This window comes from Lucilia sericata, unplaced genomic scaffold (genome assembly GCF_015586225.1).
Source record: "Lucilia sericata isolate MDLA Ls3-8-SP2 unplaced genomic scaffold, ASM1558622v1 Contig000254F_arrow, whole genome shotgun sequence".
NCBI classification, from domain to species: Eukaryota; Metazoa; Arthropoda; class Insecta; order Diptera; family Calliphoridae; genus Lucilia; species Lucilia sericata.
In genome coordinates, this window is record NW_023994280.1 from 290,855 (window position 1) to 309,423 (window position 18,569).

Below are 18,569 nucleotides of genomic sequence, written 5' to 3' on the forward strand. Positions count from 1 at the left end.
ATAAAATATCTTTTTTTGTAGTTTAACTAAATCATTGGAAGGTCGACTCGTAGCGGTCAACGACTTTGTCAATCTTCTTAATAAGAAAAGAACCAAAGACAATTCATCCTATAAGTATGCGCGTTTACCAATGATAATAATTTGAATATTTATACATATGTATGTGTTTTTATGTACATATATTTATTTAATAACAAAAATATGAAACAATAAATTCTTATTAAATATATAAAATCATATTTATGCATAATTAGATTAATAAATATGCAATTTACTATTATGAAGAGAAAAATAAAAGTTGCTACTGTAGCTAATTATACCAAATAAGGCAATGTACTTTGATAATATCTAGATTCTAGAACATCCCAGCAAAAAATCTTCAAATTTTGGTATGAGTAATGTAGTTATTTAACACTTTACCTGGTAATGAGTAGTTGTTATCAATAACATTATTTAATTTATTTGAATGGAATTTGTAGCCAATTATCTAGAGCATCAGTCCAATTATCTAAAACATCTATCCAAAGTTTGTGGTTCGAATCGAAGTTGGTATCAGTATTTTTTTAAAAAACGTCGATTTGTACTTTTATGTAAAAACTATTTCAAAAAGTGCTAGAAAATAATTTGTTAATGGAGCACTGAGTAAGCGGAAAGACTAATAAACACAAAAAAACTGTAGAGCCCAGTTTAAGCCCGGAAAAGTCGGGTAAGCACATTTGTAACCAGTTATTTTATGAGCCTCGTCGAACAAAAATAACTAGTTATTTACGCCAAAAGTAAGTACTTCTACATTGCTCCAATATTACTTGCCTGCTTACTAGGTAAGTAAAGTTTTTACTGGGATATTTCTTCAGTTAATAAAACATGTATTTTGAAGAAGAAATACTCTTTTTTACACTACATGTCTTTGTTGTGTGCTCTTTTATCAGAGTCTCTGGTTGGAATGGAAATCACGACTTCCCTACCGACAGACTGCAAAACTACCAACTAAACTACGGAGTTTATTTATATAAGAAAAACTATTCTTATCCGGTAAGTAGGTAATTAATATTGGAGTAAAGTGTAAGTACCTACACCGGGGGAAAACGAAATATACACGCCTGGTATCAAATTGACACCAAAGAGTTTATAACATAACATCCGCTGTAAAAGTATATACATACGTACGACAACACTATGTAATGTTGACAACGCAACGTTGTTAACATTGCAACAATTCGTTGTCAAAATCTAAATTTTATACACATCCGTTATCTAAATGTTAATAAACTCATTATGTTATTGATAAGACCACTCGTTACCAAGTAATGTATATGAAATAATTACATTATCTACATTACTTATTACACAAATTTTAAAATATTTTACTCGAACACAAAATGTTGTGGAGCTTACAATGAATTTTGGCATAATATCGGATTTTAATATGAGATTTTTGAGCATTGTTGGGAAAAATTGAGGTGAACTTTTCCTGAGAAACTTTTTAATTAGTCCTTCTTTGTTTAAAAATTTGCTGTAGTTGTTGAGATATTATCCGTTGAAATTGATCTGTGGATCTAATATTTTGTTCCTTATAAATAATACTTATAAAGCATAATACCCTCCGCACTAGAAATACCATGAATATACCGAAACCATAAGTTTTCAAGCTTTAGGTGGAGATACCTCAAAGTATAAAGAAGATATGTCAGAAGAGACTTTCAGGTAGCATACAACAAAAACCGCCATTTTTAGCGCTTTATTTATTTCAGGACACAATATCTCAAATACCAGATGTGATGAAGAAAATCTGAGATTCAGATTCGAAATCAATCCTTTAGAAACGTCAAATTTGGTCTCATGGTTTTGATTTTTTTTTTTTCAAATTTTGTCATCTTGTGTACTTGACCCCGACCCCCATATAAATGACGACATAAACAAGTTCTTTATAAACTAAAATCTTCCTACCGAATTTGAGAAATATCGGTCGCTAACTGACCCTACCCCCCATATAAGGTTTCCTTCAGAAAATGATTTTAACGCTTATTACTTAAAAATACCGATTTAATCCGACATGAACAAGTTTTTTACGAATCAAAATCTTTTTACGAAGATTGAAACATAATTGAACCTTCCTTCTATATATGACCCCCTTAATATAATGTATTAGTATTTTTTTGACAATAAAAAAAGGATCGTATGTAGGGTAATGTTCGGAAATTCTTTTTTACGGAATAAAATTTGTTGGTGAGTATATAAGATTCGTCACAGCCGAATAGAACACTACTTTTTGACTCTATCATGCTTTAAAAGAACACGGACGGACATATATATCTAGTCACTAAGTTTGACGGTCGCATCCGACATTTTGAAAATACTCATATTCTAATATTTCGTTTTAAATAGTTATTACTTTTAAACATGAGTCTCGAGTTTACTGAGTATTGTATGAACCAACCGGACAGTTGATCTTCTATTTACACGTCATTGATATTGTATAATTACAAATTTTGTGTTTGCGCTTTTGTAGAGTTGGGTAATTCGTATACTGAGCTCCGTCCCTTTTTCTTCACCTTCGTCAGAAGGATATATGTACATGGGGGATTACATGTCAAGTGATCCAAACTGACATGTCAAATGATTGAAACTGATGTCTTCATCTCTGTTGGCCTATCTGATAGTAGTTTTGACACAATTTTTTAACAAGATCGGTCAAGAACTTGCTTTCAAAAGTTGGGTCATTACAAACATATATACGTTTGCGTTATTCCGTTTATAGTTTCTAATCAGATTTTCAGAAATTTTAGTTATTTAATTTTTTTAAGCAGAAAGTTAGTATTGACGAAAGTTATATTTTTAAGAAAACTAAATTTCTTTTGAATAACTTTATTTTTTGGAAAACAAGTTTAAGTCGATGATTTGAAATTATAGAATTTTCAAATGTTAGAGTTCATATAGACGTAACAGGAAAATTGCAAATAAAAAAAATAAAAACATTAAAAGTTTTGCATAACAAACTGTCATATTTCGCATATAAATTACTAATCAGGCGACATTTTTCAAAACATCTAAATGTTATACATAATTTGTTTCGGTTTTATTGTGTTATAAAAAACAAAATCCAGTATTTTAGTATAGAACTACTAACAGTAATGTTAAGATTACCAGTTAAGCGTATATTAAATATGTTAATAAGTATCAATCAAAATCAAGATAGTTGCAAACTGAAGTATTAAGCTTGAGTAATAATTAATAAGCCCCTTAAATTATACAAATATTCCATAGTATTTGTATCATATCATATCATTCATACTCATAGCTATAGGTAGTGTTCAAGTATGTATTTTACAATATGCTCGTAAAATGAGGATTATAACTGTATTGTATAGAATTTTGAAAAAATTTGTTTTTTTTTTAATGATAGAATTATATACAAATTTTAATTTATATGTTTATTTTTTATTAAATCTCGGAAGTAAGCATTAATCAATTTGAAATAAATTTTATTTATATACTTAGAAATGAATCAAACTGGCTTTAAACTTAAATAAAACACACGTCCTCAGAAAAGTTTTTTTTTAGAAAAAAAAAAAAAAAAAATCAAACAAACCTGCCAGATTTTTGTTAAATATACATACTATTTGTACCTTCTTCTTCTACTCATTATCTCTCCATTCTAGTATGATGTGGTTCAACCTTCAAAAAATATATATTTTTTTTATTTTTTAATTATATTATAACGGTTGAAAGCAAAATAAAACAAGAAAAACAACTTGTATTAAATTAGAAAAAAAATAAAAACAAATATGTGATTTATTTAAAACAAAAGCATAAGTTATAATGTCTCCTGTTAAATATTTGCTGTTGTTTTTTGTTTTTTTCTTAATTTTGAAAAATTGTCTTTAATTTTTTTTTTCTCAAAAGATTGACATGTGTATTTAAATACCATTTACACCAATTATAATGCTATTTGAAAATTATCATTTTTGTTTCCGCCTTTAATTGTATAAAACGTAAAAGGTATTAAATATTTTTATATTTATTTTTATTTATTTAACTTACCACATGTTGTGATCAGCAAGAAGTTGATGGCTACCAATTTTTCATAAATTGTTTTAGGTGAGCTGTGGGACGGTTAAGTATAAAAGTAGTTTCATGAGAACTAAATAAATGTTAAGGATCTTATTCAAAAGGTTTATTAAAGATTTATAAGACAAATTTTGATACAAATTGATAAATTGTTATTAATAAGACAATAAATATAAATAATTCTGTAATCCTTAATTATTAATTAAAAATTGTTATTTTATGAAATGGTTATAAAAAGAATTAGTTTGTAAAATAAGAAAACATTAATTCCCTTATTCATAAATAAGATTTTATTTTATAAAAGGTTTATAAATGATTTATAAACCGGCCTCCGGTAGCTTAGTGGTTAGTGTTGTAGTTTGGTAGACCGGAGGTGGTGGGTGCGATTCCCATTTGAGACACTGATTAGGAAGCAAACAATAGGCACGATTGAGGACAAGGTGTATTTGTTCGGAGTTGATGTGTATACATCCTCTTTTCAAAGTAACTAACTAACTAACTAACTAACTAACTAACTAACTAACTAACTAACTAACTAACTAACTACTAACTAACTAACTAACTAACTACTAACTAACTAACTAACTAACTAACTAACTACTAACTAACTAACTAACTAACTAACTAACTAACTAACTAACTAACTAACTAACTAACTAACTAACTAACTAACTAACTAACTAACTAACTAACTAACTAACTAACTACTAACTAACTAACTAACTAACTAACTAACTAACTAACTAACTAACTAACTAACTAACTAACTAACTAACTAACTAACTAACTAACTAACTAACTAACTAACTAACTAACTAACTAACTAACTAACTAACTAACTAACTAACTAACTAACTAACTAACTAACTAACTAACTAACTAACTAACTAACTAACTAACTAACTAACTAACTAACTACTAACTAACTAACTAACTAACTAACTAACTAACTAACTAACTAACTAACTAACTAACTAACTAACTAACTAACTAACTAACTAACTAACTAACTAACTAACTAACTACTAACTAACTAACTAACTAACTAACTAACTAACTAACTAACTAACTAACTAACTAACTAACTAACTAACTAACTAACTAACTAACTAACTAACTAACTTACTAACTTACTAACTTACTAACTAACTAACTAACTAACTAACTAACTAACTAACTAACTAACTAACTAACTAACTACTAACTAGCTAACTAACTGACTGATTAAGTTATCTCATGAGCTTCCTCACGCTCCTTCTTAACATCAAGCATCAGGAATGAACAACTCAGTACTTCTGAAATTATAAACAAGCGCAGTACAAGTCAATGGACTAGTGGACAGACAAGAAAAAAGACTAGTGAATGGACTAGTCTATAGATCATTTAATGGACTAGTCAGAAGAAAAACCAATATACTAGACTATTCATTGGCTAGTCTATTGGTTTTTCCTCTGACTAGTCCATTAAATAATCTATAGACTAGTCCATTCACTAGTCTTTTTTCTTTGGCAATTGACTAGGCAATTAACTAGGCAATGGAGTAATCAATGTATTAATGGACTAGAAAGTAATGTAGTCCATAAATGAGTTAATAGACTAGTCTGTAGACTAGTCAATGGACTAACCAATGAACTTATCAACAGACTAGTCAGTATTCAAATTAATATAGTAGCCAGTGAAGTGGTCATAGTTATAGCCTAGTCCATAGACGAGTTAATAGACTAGTCGGTGGACTAGTTAATAGAGTAGTCATTATGCAAATCAACTCAAATGACTTATCAATAGACTGGTTCATAGATTAGTCAATGGACTAGACAATAAACTATTGAGTAGACAAACCAATAGACTACTAATGGAGTTGTCAGTGGATAAGTCAACAGAATAGTCAATAGAATAGTCAGTAGGTTAGTCAGTAGGATAGTCAATGGACTAGTCAACAGAATAGTCTATAGACTAGTCATTAGAATAGTCACTAGAATAGTCAATAGACTAATCAATAGAATAGTCAATAGAATATTTAATAAACTAGTAACTAGAATACTCAGTAGAATAGTAAATCGAATAGTCAATAGACTAATAAATAGAATAGTCAACAGATTGGACAACAGACTAGTAAATAGAGTTGTCAATATACTAGTAAATCGACTAGTCTATAGACTCTTCTATTGACTAGTCTATCAACTATACTATTAAGTAGTCCATTGACTAGTCAATGAACAAATAAATAAAAATTTACAAATTTTGTTTTTCACCTACGTAAGTATGACTCAATTCTTACTCTCCCATTTATATAAAAAAAAATATTCCGATTTATTAGGCTGTTGTAGAAAATCCTTAATAGGATTTATAATAAATTTTATATTTATATCAATATAAGACTACAAACAAAAAACAATCTTTCTGTGTCACAAAATATTATTTTTAAGCTGTTTTGACATTGAAACCATGTAACCAAAAATAATGCTGTTACAGATAAATATATAAATTTAAATAACATTTAAAGTTGTTTAAAAAAAAACGACATGTATAAAAGTCAATAACTTAAGGAACCCTAAAAGAAATACAAAAAAGATACATTCTCAAGCTGTGAAGTATTAAATAAAAAAAATAATCTATATATTATATTTATTTAACTCTTGTTTTAGGAAATATACAAGTACCATTCACACATTGCGCAAACTTTTGCTTATAGGGACCAACATGCATTACCCTTTTTACCTCGAAAGTTCAGTTTCAAGGCAATAACTAAATGATAAGTTTCCTGAGTATTTTTGGTGTTTTATTTTTTTAGTAAGTTGCTGGAGAACACATTGTCTGTGAGAAGTTGAATGACTCACAATGTTGCAATACGTGTTCTTGAGGTGTCTTTGGAATTTTAATTTTTTTTGTTACGAATCGAAAAGTTTGTAATTGTCCTTGATAATATGCACAATTGTAAAGTATCAACGGCTTAAAGAATTTTTAGTCAGTTACTTTTTTTGATACAGTTGAAGATATTATGTTGAATTACTCATGATTTTGTTGTTTTTAACTTTTTTTTATTTATTAACAGTCTTAAGGAGTGCTTTAGGAAACTTTTGTGTAAGAGAAGGAACATGAATATCTTTTGCATGCAAAGCAATGTTTAACTAGTTGTTGAAACTATAAAAGTGACGATGTTATTTATGAGAATTGTTTCCTTTGAAACTGGGGAATTTTATGCGCCACAACCATTTGTCTTTAATGAGTGACAGAATAAATATTTAGATACCTATTAACGTATTTTATAAACTTTACTTGACTAAAATGGCAAAGTTTACTTATAGGAACTCAGTCATAATGGGAAATGTTCATATCAGACAAACTTTTGACAAAATAAGTTTAAAAGCTATTTTCAACAAATTCTGTACACATAATATCTTTATGCATTTCTCTTGATCACACTTATTTCACCAAACATTCGATTAATGTGCATGTAATTTTAGAAGTTTTTGTTGCCAGTCGCTTCATCTTAGTGCATATGCTGAATCATATGATAATTTATTAGGTTTAATATTTTAAAATATTTATTATAATTAGTAAATACTTATTTCTGTTACAATGAACTTTTATCCAAAGCGGTACGATTTATTGATTTGATTGTTTTTAAAACCAGATATTTTTTGTGCGCTAAATGACTGAAAACGTTTTTTGTCTCAATTCAAATGCAATTTTTTTTGTTTTCATTTGAAACAAACTTTTTTTTCAGCGTATTCTTATAAATTTATAAAAGAAGGAATGATAAAAGTGAACTTCTTCTATTCGATGTACTATAACTTGAAATTATGGAATTCACAAACGATTTGAACATGACTTTAGAGAAGTTTGACTCCTATGTTTTCATGCGTGACTTATAGGTTTTAGTTAGCACTATTGGATAGTAGGCCAGACACAAATTTTCAGCTCTATCGGCCAAGAACTGCCGTGGTAGAACCAGTCAGACGAATGTAGAGCCTGTTGAGAGGACAGTGATGCTTTGGAGCACTTTCTTTGCCAATGTCAGGCATTCGTCGAAGTTAGATCCAAGTATCTTGGAAATAACATTCCTAACACTGAAAATTCTTAGGAATTACGTCCAGGAAACTGAGTGAACCAATTTTTTTTATGAAAAGGAGCGCACAGCCCGATAGTGGCCTAGGTGTATTTCTTCGGATTTGATGTAGTATACATCCTTCTATCAACCTAACGCTAAATTTTGTTTTCTTAGAATAGCTGCACAAGCATCGCTATATAGCTTCAAATTCTCTGAAAAGCGTTATAGCCCATTTTTTGTCATGAAATTTGAAGTGGGCGGAGGGTGGCATGCCCTTACAATGTAAAAGAAAACATTAGTATATCTGAGAATTTTGTTTCCCAAATTTTGTAAGAAAAACTCTGAAATTCATATGAATATTTGGAAAAAGTGGGCGGACAAGAAATAGTGGGCGTGGGACCACTCATATCAAGTAAATATTAAATTTCGCGTTTTTGGGAAAATATAACGCTAAGAATCCTTCGATTTTTGTACGTTTAACTTTACTGTCAATACAATTATTTAGAATAAAAATGGGAGGACCAAAAATAATGGGTGTGGCACCTAACACATAACGAAAAATATTTTTTTTTATAAATTGAAAACTAAAAGAAATAAAATCTTGAAAATAGTAACATTACTATCCATTTAACTATTTAGGATCAAAATGGGCTGATCAACAGTAGTGGGCGTGGCTACAGTTTACTACAATTTAGCGAAGCACATTGAACATAGCCAGTATATCGTAAAAAAATATATGTATTATTTATTATCATTGAATTGCCAACAAATATGCCACGCCCATTTAATAGATTTATATTGATGTAGTCTATAAACATGCAAAGTTTTATTTCGATACGGTCTTGCGAGTTATTACTTTTGTCCGGCTAGATTGAGCATTTGGACCACTGTGCATATGAAATAAGTTACTATGATTTGATATCGACTTTGCAATTTGAGAATTTTACATAAAAATACATATTTACCCCCTTATTCACAAACAAAATTTGTATGTTATAAACGGTTTATAAATTAGATTTTGTATGGAAATTCTGTTTTATAAACCTTTTATAAAATGAAAATGTTGTTTGTGTATAAGGGGGAAAGCATTTATGCACCTTTATATATATTCTTTCTTGTGGCCTCCGGTAGGGTTCTATAGTTGAAACGAAAAGTCGACTTTTTCCATTTTGTTAAAAGTCGACTTTTCGACATTTTGCATTTTATGAAAAGTCGATTTTTTGACTTTTCCACTTTTTTCATTTAATTAAAAGTCGACTTTTTGACTTTAGTATGTTATCTTCGACTTTTTTCCGTCTTATCGACTTTTTCCGACTTTTCGATTTTTTTCGACTTTTAGACTATTTTTGACTTCTTTCGACTATTTTTTGACTTTTTCGAGTTTTTTCGACTATTTTAGAGTTTTTGACTTTTTTTCCACTTTTTTTTTAAAATTTCGACTATATTTGATTTTTTTCTACTATTTTTTGAGTTTTCGACTTTTTCCGACTTTTTTTGACTTTTTACCACTTTTCGACTTTTTGCATTTAGTTAAAAGTCGACTTTTCGAAAAGTTTATGAAAAGTTGATTTTTTAACTTTTCGACTTTTTTCATTTAATTAAAAGTCGACTTTTAGACTTTTTGACTTTTAGTATTTTATAAATAGTTGACTTTTCGACTTTTTCCGACATTTCGACTTTTTTAGACTTTTTCCGACTTTTCGATTTCTTTCGACTTTTAGACTATTTTCGACTTCTTTCGACTATTTTTTGACTTTTTTCGAGTTTTTTCGACTATTTTAGAGTTTTTGACTTTTTTCCACTTTTTTAAAAATTTCGACTATATTTGACTTTTTTCTACTATTTTTGAGTTTTCGACTTTTTCCGACATTTTTTGACTTTTCGACTTTTTTCAACTTTCTTCGACTTTTTTCGTCTTTTATTTACAAAGTCGACTTTTCGACTTTTTTCACAGACGATAGTCGAGTTATCGACTTTTTTGGAACAAAATAGTCGACTTCGACTTTTCGTCAAGTCAATTGTTCGATTATTCGAAAGTCGATTTATAGAACCCTAGCCTCCGGAGGTTAAGGTTAGTGTTTGTTCTTGTCTGACTATAATTACCTGCTTATAACACTTTCACAATAAAAAAACACATCACCCTAATGTATATAAGTTCGTCATGATGAACAATATTTATTTCAAATCAACATCTCTAAAACATAAAAAGAAGACTTTTCAAATCTTGAAAACATTTGACTTGATCGTGCTAATTAAAATTTTATGACAATAATACGATCATTTTGTGACGCCTTTCAAAATTTATTCGCCTTAAAAATATTATTTGTTACAGGTTGTTTTATATAAAATATATATTCCCACGACACAGTTTTTTGACATTTGACTTGGGATACGTTTGCTTATTTCAATTAGTCATGTTTTTGGGGCATTGACTTAGAAGTTTACCTACCTGAAAATTTTCAATATATTCAAGTGCAGGAGACATTTTTTCGTATGAATGTGATGATGCTGAAAAGAGAGAATAGAGATTTAGAATTGCTCTCAGGATAAACATTATGAAAGACACAATTTACTTAAACTTAATTCGTCCGTTCAGTGATTTAAATGTATTAAATCACTATATAAATAAACTATTATATTGAAACTTAAACTATAAAATTAAAATTTTTATTACTTTTTATATCCACCATCAAAAAAGATGGGGGGTATATTGATTTTGTCATTTCGTTTGTAACACTTTGAAATAATGGTTGTAAACCCTTAAATGTCCGTCTATCTGTCGAACGAAGGAAGCCAGAGAGCTGAAATTTTGCATTAATACTTTTCATTGATAGGCACTGTTTGGTTTTGAAAATGGGCAATATAGGTCAACGATTTAACCTAGCCCCCATGTAAGGTCCCCTTCAGGAAGTGACTCATAACACTTTTCAAAATGCCATTAACAAGTTTTATGGACTCAAAAATCTCCCTGCTTAATTTTATAAGGATTGGGCCATAGTTGACCCTACCTTACATATAAGGCCCTCTCCAGAAAATTATTTTAACGCTCTTAGCTTGCTACAAATTTCCATTATAGCAACGAAATTTGACATATACCTGATTTATAGGAACTAAAATTTCTCTGTCAAATTAAATGAGGATCGGCCAATAATTAACCCTACCCCCCAAACAAGGTCCGCTTCAGAAAATGACAGAAAAGCTCATAACTTGCTTCAAACTGCCAATAAAGCAACAAATTTCGACATATACCTGTTTTATAGAAATTATAATCTCTCTGTCAATTTTATAAGGATCGGTCTACAATTGACCCTACCTATATTTAAGGTCCTCCTCAGAAAATAATTTTTAACCCCAAAAATTGGGTTAAAATACATGTATAGCTATAAAATTCGACATGAACAAGTTTTATACTTTCCCCTCAGAAAATGACTTAACAGATAATATGGATAGAAATGCAATTCAACATAAAAAGTTTTATTGAAATAAAATAGATATAAAATGGTTCACATCTAAGATAGGAGATATCGTGTCCTGAAATTTTAAAAAATGCAATTTTTGTCTCCTTTTGAGACGTTATAACAGTGCCAAGATAATTTTGTTTATAAAATGTTGTATGCCATTTGAAAGTCCATTCAGTCGCCTTTAAAGGCTTAACATCTGATATATCTTCTTTCTTCTTCGAGATACCTGGAGTTATTGTAACTTCTCAAAAAGATAAAAAATATAATTTTTTCAAACTTCAGAACACGATATCTCTAGATGTGATGTAGAAATTCTAAGGCCTGTTTCGGATTTAGTATAGCTCAATCCTTTAGAAAAGTGTACTTTGGTCTTTGGGATAAAAATTTTTCGGTCTGTGTAATCAAATACTGATTGAATAAGAACCTAAAAGAGTGGATTCTAAGAATATACACAGAGAGAAAAGGTACCAAATTGACACCAAAGAGTTTATAACTTTTCAATAACATCCGTTGTCAAAGTATATACATACGGACGACAGCGCTATGTAATGTTGACAACATTGCAACAATTCGTTGTCGAAATCTAAATTGAATACATATCCGTTGTCTAAATGTTAACAAACGTGGTAAGCTCACTATTGACAACGGATTGTTTGTCAATATTGAGCTTACCACGTTTGTTAACATTTAGACAACGAATGTGTATAAAATTTAGATTTCGACAACAAATTGTTGCAATGTTGTCAACATTACATATTGTTGTTGTACGTATGCATACACTTTGGCAACGGATGGTATTGAAAAATTATAAACAGTTTAGTGTCAATTTGGTACCAGGCGTGTATATTTCTTTTTCCCTCTGTGTACAAGTTTCTTATTGAATTAGAATCTCTAAGTAAAAAAGAAGAAGACTTTGGTATACGATTAGGGTAGCGAAGCAACCTGGGTACAACTATTAAGTAATAAATCTAACAAAACTACTTAAGCATAAAATGCAATATATTCTTTTAACAAATAAATTAGACATTCACTATTCGATCTCCTAAACTAAAGCATTTTCCAATAATGGTCCTTCTATTCCAACACACATTTTATTTATTTATTGAAAAAATTTTGGAAGTTTTTCCCAAATAATAGAAAAAGTTTTAAAGTTTTTTTTTTAATTCATCCAACATAATTTCTTTTAGTGTTTGCATATATATATCATAAGAAGCTTAAATCTTATGTAATCCCAACTAAATCAACATTTATATTAAAAAATACGTTTCTTCTTTAAGATTATTAAGTTTCTAAATAAAATAAAGTATAAACTCAATGTTTTTCCTGGAGTAAGAGCCTGATATTAAATTTTAGACAAATTAACTTGTTTTCAAAATTTTATATCGTTTACGGATATAATTAAATATAGATTAACTTAAACACACATATATACATATGTATTTATGTATAAATGAAATAATACGGTTAGGACGAATAAATATGAAATTCTCATTCATAATTTTATTAAAAATGAAACAAATATAATATTCCCACAATAATTATAGGTAATTAAATACGTTGAAAAAAACTTTTCACATTTTAACATTCTAGAGGACTCTGCTAGATTTTATGGTCCATGAATTTTGTGTTTTTTTTAACAGGCTGTTAAGTTTAAATTTATGACAAGTTTCAACAATTTTTACGATCGTAGTGAAATGCTACATATATTCATATGAACCTGTCCGATAACACCTTTAAAATGTTAATCGATATAAAAAAAATGAAATAAAATCAACAACATATCTTTAAAAGTTTTCTTTCACTAAAATTAAATTCATTTTAAACTACTTAAAATCAAATATATGCATAACGAATGTTTTGTATCTTAACTTAATGTTGTTGTTTCAACCAGAAAAATTTTAAGATAAAGAAAAAAAAAAAGTTTTTGCCAAAAAGTTAAATTAAATATTAAAATAAAAAAAAAAACTAGAAAAACTTGAAGTTTTAATATCAAAATATAGAAAATTTAAATTAATATTAAAAACCTTTTAATCAACAGGTTCTTTTACTGAATGTGTTTCGAATAGAAAGAAGAAATAATTAATAAGATTTTAATGGAAGGAAACAATCACAGATTAAATAATAATTCAATTAATAAAGTGGAAGTATATCTACTAGATATCTAGCTACATACATACATATACATATATATACAAATAAATCTAACTATACATGTAAGTGTGTATGTGTTTCGATTTTAAAATACAAAAAGTACTGTTAACTTAAGAATTATACGGCATAATACGTCTAATGAATATGTTATTGTTAACAATTAAATATTTGTTAATACAAGTAGTACTTAAGAGTTATTTATTTGTAAACAATATTTATTATCTGTTAAATTTAAATAAACATTTCAACTTTCGAGTTCAACTTGAAAGAATTTTATTTCATATTTCTTTAAACACCAAATTAACATTTTTTAGTTCCCCTTTATGACCTTCATTAGCATTTTTTTGTATTAGTTTTATTCTTTAATGAGGATTAGCAAACTATTAATTAATTATCAATTATACATAGTGAAAGTTCTTAAATCTTCTATCAAAGTTTTTTTTTTTTTTCAAGAATCAAGAGATTAATTATATGATCTTGGATCAATGAGTTCGAAAGAATGTTTTGTCTGTATGTTACTTTATTGTTTTAAATTACAAATAAGTGAGACTTTTTTTGGGAGCTAATTCTCAAGATTCCCTTGAAATTCCCACAGTACTTTCTCTTACAAAAATTTGCCTCTTTTTTTGGGAAGAGATTTGTGTTTAATAAATATTTCATATAAAATAAATTATTGGCATTTTTTGGGTTTTTTACAATATTGTTAACGGAGAAGTCAATGGACAGAGAGTAAACTGCAGAAGAGTTACCAGATGTTTTAGAGGGTTTTTTGACCGCAAATGGAAGTGCACAATTTCCTTAGCATTACTATAGATTTGATGGATTTATATTAGTCTAAATTTTAAATGAATAAACTGAAGGGTAAATCGATATACTTAATGACAAAATTCGGAAAAAGTTGAAACACTGATACCAACACAGAGGGAAACGGAAATATAGACGCCTGGTACCAAATTGACACCAAAGAGTTTATAATTTTTCAATAACATACGTTGTCAAAGTATATACATTAGAGTGCTCCAAGCTTGTATGAAGGAAAAAAAATTTTATCCGACAGGCCGTCCCCCCCTCTGGAATTGTTCTATGGGTTGTAAAACTATGTCATGCAAAAAATTAGGCTGATAGGATAACGTTAACAGGTGCCGCAACGGCTCAGAAGTTTCCAAGTGCATTTACAAGGGGAAAAAATCGATTTTTTTCAGTTTTTGCTCAATTTTTGCAACTTAATAATAAACTTTGCACTTTATTGTAAAGGAATCGTAATGTGCACAGATTAAGCATTTCAGAAAGATATAAAACACAAAAATTGGTTGAAAATTTTTAAAGTTATTGCAAATTCCCCAGGCCATTAACGTGTCTCACAGCACATGAATTCGAAATGTGACAAAAAAATTAAAATTTTTTAGGACATATTGTAAAAAAAACATTTTGTTACTTAAAATATACTAAAAATTACTTGAATTTTCTTTTGTCCTTATACGATAACGCAAACTTGTTCTCAGCTATGGTCAAAAAAGTTTGATTTTTTCAACGGCCGTTTCAAATCTCCAATTTCAGTTTTTTTGAAACTTTGTTAAACAAATTTTAAAATTTTTAGAAGATCTCATGGGAATTTATGGACAATAGATAAGGGAATAAAACGGTAAAAAATTAGATCAATAATTCTTACAGTTTAGCTGTACCAGCGATTTGAACTCGGCGGATTTCGGGAAAATCGCATTTTTTTGTAATATATTAGAGAATACGTATTAATTTTTTACTGTTGTACATTTTAAACAAAGTATTTTCAGAGTATTATAGACCAGATAATATAAAATATATATTCCAAGTTTTATTCAAATCGGACATTCTTAACCCATAAAATGTGGAGTTCAAAGGTTAAATTTTGCTATATTTGGGAATTCTCAGTGCACCATATTAAAATATTATTTATTTGTTGGCCATATTTACCAAAAATTACTGGAATTTATCGTATAAAGTCCGATATTTAAAATAGAGTGAAAAAAAGGTAAATTAACACTTTAAGGCACTTGGGAACAATTTAACACCAAAGTTCAAAAATTTGAAAAAGCACTATACATTTGAATAAAGCTCTATATAATTAGAGAAATAGCAGAAATATAACAAAAACGTATATATTAAGTATAAAAAATTATACTTTAACCCTTTTCGACTATGGAGTAAACTATAGGTGTACATTTTTAAAAGAAAAATTTTGTTTTTAAAACTGATAATTTATGTAGTCCATTTTTTCGGACCATTTTCGACATAATATGTCTAAAAATACAAACTTTATAGGTTCAAAAAGGGTTAATTCATAAGTTTTTATACCTAATATATATTTTTTTGTTTTATTTATGTTATTCCTCTAATTATATAGAGCATTATTCAAATGGATAGTGTTTTTACGATTTTTTGATCTTCGGGTTAAATTTTTCCCATGTGTTTTAAAGGGTTAATTTTACTTTTTTTCGCTGCTATTTTAAACATAAGACTTTATACTAAAAATTCAAGTCATCTTTATTAAATATGACCGACAAATACATAATATTTCGATATGGTACACTGAGAATTCCCAAATATAGCAAAATTTGACCTTTGAACTCCACATTTTATGGGTTAAGAATGTCCGAATTGAATAAAACTTGGAATATATATTTTATATTATCTGGTCTATAATACTCTGAAAATACTTTGTTTAAAATGTACAACAGTAAAAAATTAATACGTATTCTCTAATATATTACAAAAAAATGCGATTTTCCCGAAATCCGCCGAGTTCAAATCGCAGGTACAGCTAAACTGTAAGAATTATTGATCTAATTTTTTTACCGTTTTATTCCCTTATCTATTGTCCATAAATCCCCATGAGATCTTCTAAAAATTTTAAAATTTGTTTAACAAAGTTTCAAAAAAACTGAAATTGGAGATTTGAAACGGCCGTTGAAAAATTCAAACTTTTTTAACCATAGCTGAGAACAAGTTTGCGTTATCGTATAAAGACAAAAGCTAACATTCTAGTTATTATAGATATATTTTAAGTAACAAAATGTTTTTTTACAATATTTCCTAAAAAATGTTAATTTTTTTGTCACATTTCGAATTCATGTGCTGTGAGACACGTTAATGGTCTGGGGAATTTGCAATAACTCTGAAAGTTTTCAACCAATATTTATGTTTTATATCTTTCCGAAAAGCTTATTATGTGTACATTGCGATTCCATCACAATACATTGTAAAGTTTATTATTAAGTGGCAAAATTTTAGCAAAAACTGAAAAAAATCGATTTTTCCCCTTGTAAATGCACTTGGAAACTTTAGTGCCGTTGCGGCACCTGTTAACGTTATCCTATCAGCCTAATTTTTTGTATGACATAGTTTTACAACCCATAGAACAATTCTAGAGGGGGGGACGGGCAAAATTCGCAACTTCGTTTTTTTGGAGCACTCTAATATACATACATACGACAACACTATGTAACGTTGTCAGCATAACAACAATTCGTTATCGAAATATAAATGTTATATACATCAGTTGCCTAAATGTTCACAAACGTAGTAAGCTCACTATTGGCGACGGATTGTTTGTCAATAGTGACCTTACCACGTTTGTTAACATTCACATTTATACTTTGACAACGGATGGTATTGAAAAACAACGGATGTGTATGAAATTTAGATTTCGACAACGATATGTTGCAATGTAGTCAACATTATATAGTGTTGTGGTACGTATGTATATATTTTGAAAAATTATAAACAGTTTGGTGTCAATTTGGTACCAAGAGTGTATTTTTATTTTCCCTCTGTGAAGTTATACTTTTCTAGAGGATTGAGCTGAATCCGAATCTCACCTCAGATTTTCTCCATAACATGTGGGATTTGAGATGCCTTGTCCTGAACTTGTCCTAACTAACTAACTAACTAACTAACTAACTAACTAACTAACTAACTAACTAACTAACTAACTAACTAACTAACTAACTAACTAACTAACTAACTAACTAACTAACTAACTAACTAACTAACTAACTAACTAACTAACTAACTAACTAACTAACTAACTAACTAACTACTAACTAACTAACTAACTAACTAACTAACTACTAACTAACTAACTAACTAACTAACTAACTAACTAACTAACTAACTAACTAACTAACTAACTAACTAACTAACTAACTAACTAACTAACTAACTAACTAACTAACTAACTAACTAACTAACTAACTAACTAACTAACTAACTAACTAACTAAGTAACTAAGTAACTAACTAACTAACTAACTAACTAACTAACTAACTAACTAACTAACTAACTAACTAACTAACTAACTAACTAACTAACTAACTAACTAACTAACTAACTAACTAACTAACTAACTAACTAACTAACTAACTAACTAGCTAACTAACTAACTAACTAACTAACCAACCAACCAACTAACTAACTAACTAACTAACTAATTAACTAACTAACTAAGTGTGACGATTGACTTCATCGGATAAATGAAAATTTTCGCGCAAAAAAGAAAGCTTTCGCGCAATAGTGTAATCAGTTCTAATGCGAACACAACAACACATTAGTAATTAAAAGGTCTTATAACAGCTTTATAACTCATTATTTGTCAATTCTAAAATATGAAAAACATTTTACAAAATCGAACAATATTGACTTATAAGGGTCAAAGGTTACGTTTTAAAGTTCTTAAATTTTAAATATAGTACAAAGGTTTAAGTTTTTGATAAACAAATAATCAAATCTTGAATCCCTTTTACATCCCCGATAATCTGGCCACTTTAAAACACACACCCAAAACTCACTTTCTGCTAAATGGG